This window comes from Phacochoerus africanus, chromosome 13, assembly GCF_016906955.1.
Source record: "Phacochoerus africanus isolate WHEZ1 chromosome 13, ROS_Pafr_v1, whole genome shotgun sequence".
NCBI classification, from domain to species: domain Eukaryota; kingdom Metazoa; phylum Chordata; class Mammalia; order Artiodactyla; family Suidae; genus Phacochoerus; species Phacochoerus africanus.
The window spans coordinates 51,675,868-51,686,916 of NC_062556.1; positions in this window are offsets into that span (position 1 = coordinate 51,675,868).

An 11,049-nucleotide genomic window follows, 5' to 3' on the forward strand; every position below is an offset into this window, starting at 1 on the left:
ACGGTGATAGATCTGCTCACATGTACACGCACCCCTTCAACTGTCTTCCCTGTTGCTAATAGAGATTTATGAGTGAGCTTTTCTAAGCCTTGGGAAGGTGCTGAGGCTACATCTTCGAGGAGCCCTGCAGCAGCCCAGACCTCAGAAGCACCTGACTGTAATTGATCCCTCCTGTGTGCTCTTTTCTTCGACGCAAAAATCAGCGAAGTGTTCACCATTTTTCATTGTTAAATTGGTGCCTCAGATTTATTTTTTAGTCTTTATTTTTATTTATTTATTGTTTTTCCTTTTACTGCCGCACCTGCAGCATATGGAAGTTCCCAGGCTAGGGGTTGAATGGGAGCTGCACCTGCGGGCCTGCACCACAGCCACAGCAACACTGGATCTGAGCTGCATCTGTGTCTTGTACTGCAGCTTATGGCAATGCTAGATCCTTAACCCACTGAGCTAGGCCAGGAATCGAACCCCTATTCTCATGGATACTATGTTGTGTTCTTAAATGACTGAATCACAGTGGGAAGTCCGAGTGGGTCAGATTTAAATTTTGTTTATTTTTTTGCTTTAAAATTTTTTATCGTGGTTGATTTACAGTGTTCTCTCAATTTCTTCTGTACAGCATAGTGAGCCAGTTATACATACACATACATTCTTTTTCTCACATTATCCTCCATCATGTTCCATCACAAGTGATTAGACATAGTTCCCTGTGCTATACAGCAGGACCTCATGGCTTATCCAGATTTAAATCAATTTAAGCAAGAAAGAAATTAAGTTAGCATCCCAGAATCAGGTCTGAGAAAGAGGGTCCATATAAGCAACCAGATTTGGGCTGTAGCCAACTACAATTTAACCAGTTATGACTGTTCCCTCAATTATTGCAAATAGATTAATGCTAGGGTGTTCCTGGTTGTATTCTTAAAATAATCAGACTAAGTGGTTTGATCATGTCCAATCGAAAGACTAGGTATCCCAAGAGTCTGAAATTCAGGTGTGTGTAATATGGTCAATGAAATTATAAGCATAATAAAGTCACCACTATTTAGTAAAAATATTATTAAACCCCATAACAAAAATGTCCTTTAATCATGTTGAAATATATTGCATTTTGGCCTGTAGCCTGTTTTGTTAAGTCTGATATACTTGTGTTTCGTAAATAGAAACTCAATGAATAATTATTCAATGACATAAACAGTGCACACCTGGTAATATAATAAACTTTGGATGCAGTTTTCGTAATAGTTAAATCAGCACTTTTATTTAGTAGGTAGTCCTGTATTACCCTTACTATACCTTTTCCCTATTTTTAACCTCTCCTCTCTCACTCTAAATACTGTTTCTGCTAATATTTGAAAAGTGTGACTATTCTGAGAGTCTCAAGCTCAGGTATCTTCATAAAAAAAATTTTTTTTTTTGCCAACTTGCATGCTGATATAGTAACATTGCTAAAGTTTTGTGATTTCAGTCATAAAAATTTTTGCTGCTTTTTTTTTTTTCCTTTTAGGGCTGCACCTGTGACATGTGGAGGCTCCTAGGCTAGGGGTCTAATCAGAGCTGTAGCTGCAGGCCTACGCCACAGCCACAGCAATGCCAGATCCGAGCCACATCAGTGACCTACAGCATAAGGATCTGGTGTTGCTGTGAATTAACCCTCTGAGCAAGGCCAGGGATCTAACCTGCATCCTCGTGGATACTAGCTGGGTTCTTAACCCACTGAGCGATAGCAGGAACTTGTTGCTGCTTATTTCTATTAATTATCTGTTCAAGAGGAGAAACTGTGACATCTGATCTCTTGACGATGGTCCATGAAGCTTAGGCCAGCGCTTCATTTCTGCTTTGGGCCACACCAGCCATGAGTGGGGATGCTGGTCTTTTCTCAGTTTGAAAGAAAGAAACTCTCTGTGTTCTCCTGGTATAACAAAGAAGCATGTAGTAAAAGCCTGTCAACTGGAGACAACCATTTTTAGTGATGTCACAATTTTCATATGTACACTGCAGTTTCTGGTATCAGAAACCGTAAATGGGATCTTCATTCTCCTGGTGATACATATAATTTTAATATTTGCACTGATTTACGAAAATGAGGGATTTGATAGTTAATGAAATGACATAGTCCTGATGGCCCGGCCTTTCTGATCATCCTTGGAAGCAAGAAAAAGGGAGGCATCAAACAACATTTTATTATACTTGTATATTTCGTGGGTCAGGAATTCAGGAGGGGTGCAGCAGAGATAGCCTGTCTCTGCTTCCCCATGTCTGAGGCCTCAGCTAGGGAAGAAGTGAATAAAGGGGCATGAATCAAACCACTAGAGGCTACAGTCACCGGGAGGCTTCTCCACTGACATGTCTCCCGCACATGGGCTGAGATGACTTGAAGACTTGGCTCAGCCTGTTCTTGCAACCAGAACCCAACACATGGGCTTTCCACGTGGCTGGAGCTTACTCCAAGCATGGTGGCTACCGAGTAGTTGGACTTCGGATGTGTGGTTCTGGGCTTCCGAATACATGTTCCAGCACCAAAGATGGATGCCAATGGCCTTTTGTGACTTAGCTTTGGAAGTCACATAATGTCACTTCCTCTCCACTTTTTCTGTTGGTCAGCCTCTGTTGGAAGGACACCCAAATGCAGGTGGAGATCAGACCTCACCCCTTGGTGTGGGGGATGTCAAAGAATTCTGGCCATGCTTTAATTATTTTTTTTGTCTTTTTAGGGCTGCGCCTGTGGCATATGGAAGTTCCCAGCTAGGGGTCAAATTGGAGCTACAGCTGCTGGCTTACACCACAGCCACAGCAATTCCAGATCAGAGCCGAATCTTCGACCTACAACACAGCTCAGGTCAATGCTGGGTCCTTTACCCACTGAGAAAGGCCAGGCATCGAACCTGTGTCCTCATGGATACTAGTTGGGTTCATTAACCACTGAGCCACACTGGAAACTCTAAATTCTGGCCATGTTTTTAAACAGCCCCAGGAGGAATGGCTTTCCTCTGAAAAAGCCTTTTTTAAGTATTGTGGATAAGGCTCAGACTGGTTATTGCTTGTTTCCCCACAGACTCTTTCATGTATATGTAGTTCTTCCAACTCATTGAGTGCTAGACATTTCACTTACAGGAGGGAAGGTGAAGAACTAAATTTTGCTGACTTCTGACTGATCATAGGTGTCGTATTTACCTCCCACTAAACTCATGTCCACATTGGCTATGCCTAATATCTTTTGGGAGTAAGCCTTCTTAGAACCCTTTGGAGAGGGGGTGGTTCTTTGCAGAGTCATTGAGATTTTGGAGAGGGTGTGACTTGGCTGTCTCAGTTTCCTCCAAGATTAAATATTTCCAACCTGCTAACATGTCTGATCACCATCCCTAAAGAAAGACTCTCAGAGATTCTCCCACAGAGTTGATGAGAGTAAATTAGGATCAAGAGGATAGACATAAACTCAAACCTTTGCTTGTGATAAGTACATTAGAAGAACAGATTGATGAATACCTAAAGTATCAAATGCTTTAGCAGAAGCTATGGGACCTTCCAAGGAAAGGAAAACAGTCTCTGTACTTAAGTAAGTTCACCATCTCATGCGGAAGGTGGATAAACAGATGCACCCCCCTCAAAAATGCACAGCTGTTGTAGAAACATGTAAAACTACCCATGGTGTGTGAACATAGAACCGGGTGCAGCCCTTCTTCTCAGGCAGCTGAGCCAGAATGCATGAAAGATTGGAGCCAGGTTAACAAGGCAGGCTCAGTGGTGAAGGGCACCCTTAAGGGGAGGAATCAGATTCCATGGTGATGAGGCTGAGAAATCACAGTAGGAAAAAGAGGCAGAGGTCCCTCTAGGTTTCAGAAAGGTTGAGATATGTGAGGTCCACTTTTAGAGATGTGTGCTTTTGGACCAAATTGAACCTTTGAGTCTAATTCTAACTGCTTGGAAATATTTCCTAGGTAATAAATTCCCTTCCACCAACCCACACCTTCTTCCAGCTATTAAGCCACAGATGTCATCAAAGCAAGGCTCATGTTTCACAAGGCTTGGTACATTCTGCAGAATCTAGACTAATACTTGAATCCAGGATGTGCCAGTTACATTTTAATGGAGTTGGATTACCTTGAGCAGTCCTAGCCCTTGACATCTCGTGATCAGCCTGCACCCTCTGAGGCCTCCATTTCCTGCGTTTCCCAGAATTGCCCTGGGGATATTCTTAGACCTACGTTAAAACCTGAAGCCTTTGCATAAAACAATACTATTTCTTTGGAAGCCGACATACCTGTTTTTATTGAGCAGTCACAGTCTGCTGGTTATGCTCTATGATTTGGGGGGCATATTAGCCCACATTGTGTGAGCCCAGTGCCTGAACCAAACTTTTTTGAAGAAGTAGAAAAGTGCAATGGATGTTATTTTTTCCTCCTGGAAGGAAGAATATGAAAGTCAGAAATACATATCTGATTTCAAAATAATTATAAGAAATTTCAGGAAAGGGTCCATCCAGATTTTATAATTATTTCCCCCTCTCCACAATTATTTTTAATTTCATTGAAGTATCATTAATTTACAAGGTTGTGATAATTTCTGCTGCACAACAAAGTGACCCAGTGATGAGTATACACATATTCACTCTCTTTGAGAATCTTTTCCCACATCAATTATCACCGAATACTGGGTAGAGTTTTCAGTGCTATAAGCAGGTCTCCACACTTATTTTTGGGTTTAGCATTTTCTTTTCTTATTTCCTGTGGAAACAAGGAAACAGAGCCTTCAAGGCCTGCTGCCTCTTCTTGTGCAAGTACATTTCAGACATTTCCAATCTAAGAAATGTCTTTGGATTGGAAGACAATCCCTTTGTCCTTTTGTCATCGTCATGATGGCAAAGGGCATGAAAACTTACTCGTCACCGTGGTTCATAGGCAGGACCAGCCCTCAGGAGCCTCACTTTTGGCCCAGGCATCTTTTTGCCAAGCACTTGCTGTTGCCACCAATCCCCTACTGGCTCCTTGGACTAAAGCCCAGAAAGGACAGGTTAGTTTGGGGCCTGTTGGGGTTATCAGAAGATCCCCAACACCAAAGACTCTAACTCTGACACAATCCTCACAATAGACTCAAAACAAAACAGAAAGTGATCCTGTTCATGTAATCTTAGCTCTGCCCAGGTCACCCTCTTGCCTGGCTGGTTTTGTTAATGGCAGCATAATATGATACAGATTCCAAAGGTGGAACCGTCTCCAGGACCAGGGAGTGGTGGATTATATAACCAACCTGGGGTAGTGTCAGGTTTATCAGAGGCTGATAACTAACAGCTCATGGCTACACGTCTTTGCCAAAAACATCCAGAGAGATCTTGTTTTTCTTTGTAAGGCCGAGTAAAATGGTTCAAAATCTGGTCCAGTCACATGAACCCATAGTTTATTAAGATTTATTTTCCGTGTAAAATCTATGGTTCATTTGAAAACACATTCCTTAATAATCTCTTTTCCAGCTGTGCATCTATTCTTTGTCAAGCCTGGTGTGTGGTGCAGGAAACAATATATGTAATAAAACCCATAGAAGGCTGGAAATCATTGGAGAGATAAAGGAGCCACACATTCGTGAATTGGCAGCAGAAAGTGATTCTAAGTAATGGAAGCTCAACACATAGTGGCAAAAGAAGACAGAAGGCCAAATATATAGATAGCCAAAAAAAAAAAAAATACATGTTTTCATAAATAAAATTATTTATTTGAGATACAGAGAAACACTAATCAAATTAGCAATCCACACTTAGGATTGGGAGTGCTTAGTTCTGTGACTCTCTCTGGAAAGGATCTGGGGTTCAGGTTCTTTCTAAAAGGGAGCAGGGAGCTCCCATCATGGCTCAGCAGTTAATGAACTCGACTAGTATCCATGAGGATGCAGGTTTGATCCTTGGTTTCCCTCGGTGGGTTTCCAATGTTGCTGTGAACTGTGTGTAGGTCACAGATGCAACTTGGATCCCGAGTTGCTGTGGCTTTTGGGTAGGCTGCCAGCTACAGCCCTGATTTGACCCCTAGCCTGGGAACCTCCATGTGTCACTGGTGTGGCCTTAAAAAGAATAAAATAAAATAAAATAAAATAAAATAAAATAAAATAAAATAAAATAAAAAAGGGAGCAGTTATTAAAAATGCTTTTTATCCTTCATCCCACCTCAGCCCACTTCTCTGTGTTATGGCTTAAAAATGTTCTAGATAGAGGTGAAGTAGGAGATGAAAGAGTGGTCCATAAAGGGGAATTTGCCCAGATCCAGTCCAAAAGAGCCTAGAAGAACTTGTATTCACCCAGGTTTTTTACTAATTCAGAGGAATCTGGGAGGTCTAATCTCAATCCAGGCTCAAATGAAAATCTAAAGTGACCTGGAGATTGAAGCCTAAGCATGTACTTGATTATTCCTTTCCACCCTCTCCTAGCAGTGGGCCAGAGCCAGCCAGCCCTGTGGATGCATCTTTTTGGGAACATATGCACATAGAATGATTGAGTTATAAATTATAAAAATTATTTTAACCTCAAATGAAGCCTTGTATTATATTATTATTAATAATATTAATGTACAGGTATTATTAATAATATTAACGTACAGCATCATTTTTTAAGGTTGTATTATTTTTAATTTTTAAAATTTTATTTATTTATTTAACTTTTTTCTAAAATTAAAGTATAATTGATTTACAGTGTTGTGCCAATTTCTGCTGCAAGGCAAAGGGACCCAGTCATACGTACATATACATTCCCTTTCTTATATTATTTTCCATCATGTTCTGTCCCCAAGAGACTGGATATGGTTCCCTGTGCTGTACAGCAGGGCCGTATTGCTAATCCATTGTATTAAATTTTTTTTTATTACTCAATGAATTTATTACATTTATAGTTGTACAATGATCATCACAATCCAATTTTATAGATTTTAAGACATTATCACTTCTATTATTTTAATTGATCAGGCCAACAATTTTTCAAAGTAGATAAAACTTTATGCCCGTTTTATGGAGCAATTCACTGAGGCCCCCAAAAGATAAGTAATTTATACAAGATACATTAGAAAGTGAGTAGCCCAATGCATCTCCATTTAACTACTTTCGTGACTCCTTAAAATGTGTTCCTTGGAACACTAGCCATATTAGGCAGCATCATGGCCCTTCGAAGATACCCATATACTAATCCTTGGAACCTGTGAGTATGTTGCTTTACATTGAAAGACTAGTTATTATTGCAGATGGAATTAAGGTTGCTAATCAGCTGAACTGAAAACAGGGAGATTATTGTGGAGTGCCTTAGTGGGCCCAATATAATCACAAAGGTCTTTCAAAGTGGAAGAAGAGGGCAAAAGAGGAGGTCAGAGTGAGGCATGAGAAGGACTTGACCTGCCACGTATGGCTTTGACAATGAGAAAGGGAGCCATGCGCCAAGGAATGCAAATAGCCCTAGAAGCTGGAAACAAAGCATGGAAATACACTCTCTCCTAAGCCTCCAAAAAGAAATGCTGATACCCTAATTTTAGCCCAGTGAGACCTATGTCGGATTCTTAACCTACAGAACTATAAGGTGATATATTTGTGTTATTTTAAGCCACTCACAGTGTGGTAACTTGTTATAGCAGCAATAAAATACTAATACACATGTTTTATGAAGAAAGGGCTTCTAAGAAAGACAGTGATATGCTGGAAAATGTTTAAGAACCATCTCTCCAGGAAAACAAACAAAAACAAGCACCCTATTAGTGCTGGCAATTTCTATGTTGTAAATACTCGTAGCATGGCTGATTTCAAACTACTGGTGGTATCTTAGAGTTGGGAAGAGAGGCCCACATTCTCTCAGGAGCTGGTACCATCCAGCTGCCACAGCCTACTGGAAAAAGTTTAAGAAATTGTATTCTTAGCCCTTTCGGAATGTCACTGTGCACATTCAGTTTATTAGAGGTAGCTCTTCAGATAAGAAGTCTGCTTCATTCTCCTTAACCCAGCATTCCAAACTTATTTGACAACATTCTTTCTCCCGAATGGTAGCCCTTACGTGGAAACTTGGAAAGTCAGTGATGAAATAGTATCAGCCACTCTGTGTGCTGTCTCCCAACTCAGATTTTTTTAATGCTCTGTTGAAACATGTACCAATTTGTGAATGTTTTACTTTTTTCTTATTATTCACCTCTAATAACTGGGGGATATGCATCTAGGGTTAATAATGTAGGAGACACTGAGCTACGTCTGGGTATTAGTGGCTAGCCCTCCTCACTGATTACCCACTTTGCAGATCAAGGCAAGTAGCAGCAAGCAGCTGATGAATAAATGATCTTTATTGACATCAAAGATTTACTGACTGAGCATCTCTTCTCTTCTCCCATGATCAATGCAAGTTGTCAACTGAGTGAGGGTCACCGTGCTTCAAAGAGACCAGCTTTTGACTGCCGGGTGTTAGTGTAATAAGATAAATGACATTTGCCCTGTGATGACTACTTCGTATAATTCCCTCTTGTAGGCTTTGCTGAAGCTTAGGGGAATCTTTTGATAATGATTTAATTTTTCTCCTGAGCTTGTTAACTCTGCTTATTAGTGGCGTGGGGTAGGGGGTGAGGTGCTTTAATCTTGCTAATTAACTGCATTTCTGTCTCTTCCTGTTTAGATGATTTCTTTTGGATAACTCAGTCTCTTTAGGGCGAATGTTCAGTCCTTCAGGTTTCTCAACCGCTTCCCTGCTCTTCCCCAAGATAGGGTCATAGGCCTCAGGGTTGGGGGCTGGGGACACGGTGTCATCCGGTGGCAGTGGGCAAGTGGAGCTTCTATGAATGCAGGTCCTTGTTCTGTGTGTGGGGAGGGGGTTAGTCCGTGCTGGTCCACAGGGGTGTGCTGACACCTGGCTGGCTCCTCATGGCCTCTGGAGAGATCAAGCTGATACCCACACCTGCTATTGGGGGCCCAGCCATCTGCTGGCAGTCTTCCCATCTCCGTGTTCTGTGGTGTTCGCTTCCAACCCAGACTTCTGCCAGCCTTCTCGACACATCTCTGTGCCCTATTTGCCACTGATAGGATCCAGGCATGGCCCACGCTGAAAAGTGCTCCTTCAGGCTCTCAAGGGACATCTCTCCTGTTACTGCATCATCATGCTGGTGGCATGTTGGATGAGACACAGAGGCAAATGTAGAGCCTCTCCATCCCTCAAATTTTATCAGAGAAAGTGGGTTATTAACTCATGTTCTTGGATCTTCCAAGATGTCAGGGGGCATGGGGCTTAGACCCTTAGGAATCTGGTTCTGCCATATTGCCTAACACGTCTCTACTTTTTACACGCTGCCATGTTCATCAAGTGGCTTTGCTGTGTGCTTACTTTCTGATTGAAACACGTCTTAGGCCACATCTATTTCAATAAGCCTCATGACTTAGCTTTCATGAGGACCTTCTCTGTGTTGGGAAAAAACTCTAAAATATGCAGTGGCCAAGTGTGGTTTTTCATATGTCACCATGGAAAAAATAGACAGTGGGGTTGACCTAGAATGACAATACACAGGCTTCATATCCCAGCTAGTCCCATTATACCTGCTGATAGAACTGTGCTAATGAAGGGTAGAGGTGTTCTTGACCCCATGATGATATCACTTGAGGATTTAAGTAAATCGCAATTTAGCTTTTTTTTTTTTTCTTTTTCAACCACACCCATGACATATAGACATTCCCAGGCCAGGTATCAAATCTGATCTGCAGCTGTGACCTACACCACAGCTACAGCAATGCTGGATTCTTAACCCATTGCAACAGGTTGGAGATCAAACCAGTGCCTCCACAGAGACAAGCCGGGTCAGTAACCCACTGTGCCACAGCAGGAACTCCCCCAGTTGAGTTTCATGCCTAGTGTGTGCAGTAATTTTCTTTATCCATAGGAGCTAAAGTGGTCTAATCCTAGTGGACATCAGTATTCATAATGTGCTTTAAATAGACTCAGGGGAGTTCCCCTTGTGGCTCAGAGGTAACAAACCCAACTAGGATGCATGAGGTCAAGGGTTCAATCGCTGGCCTGGCTCTGTGAGTTAAGGATCCGGTGTTGCTGTGAGCTGTGCTGTAGGCCAGTGGCTACAGCTCTGATTCGACCCCTAGCCTGGGAATCTGCATATGCTGCACATGCAGACCTAAAAAGGGAAAAAATGTGCATTGACTGAATATTAAATATCCAATCTGGGGTTAATAGATGCAAACTATTGCCTTTGAAATAGATAAGCAATGAGATCTTGCTGTATAGCACTGGGAATTATATCTAGTCACTTATGATGGAGCATGATAATGTGAGAAAAAGAATGTATATATGTATGTGTGACTGGTTCAGTTTGCTGTACAGTAGAAAATTGACAGAATACTATAAACCAACTATAGTGGAAAAAATAAAAATAATTTAAAGAAAAAATCCAACCAATTGTGAATATTGAATTGGGCTCTAGAGTAATTTTTTATGGCAAAATAAGCATAATTAGAACAAGCAGAGGGTATCTGGGTATTTCTTATCATCATTATGGTTGTTGTTATTACTACAGACCACACTGCTTTTAGCTCTAATCAGTCGTTCTTTTTAAAATTTAAACTATTTTAAATAAGTGAATATCTGTTTCTTACAGCAAAGTTTAGAAAGCACAAGTAGTTATAAAAAATAATCAATATACTATCTGAAGATAATCACCATTAATTGTTTGGTCTACATATTTGTTTCTCAAAAAAAATGACATTATGCTATATTTACTATTTTAGGATGCTTTTTATTTTGGCTTAAAATATTTAGACATCTTTTAAATATTTTTCTTCTATTCTAAATGCTACATTCTACTGATTTTAATATATCTTTCTTTCAATTTTATGAGGTATTAGAATACTTTTTTTGCCTCCTGGTTAAAAAGAGCATTTGGCTTCATTTAGGAGGATTTTCTTTCCATTGTGTCCAAACAGTCTTTTGTACTTTTAGGAATTCCTTCTATTTTTCAACATGAGAAATGGTTTTATTGGGCTATGCATTTGATTAATGAGTTATGCCTGGGCCTGGCTTTGAGTCATAGGCTCAGCTATAATTGTTAGACCCACATT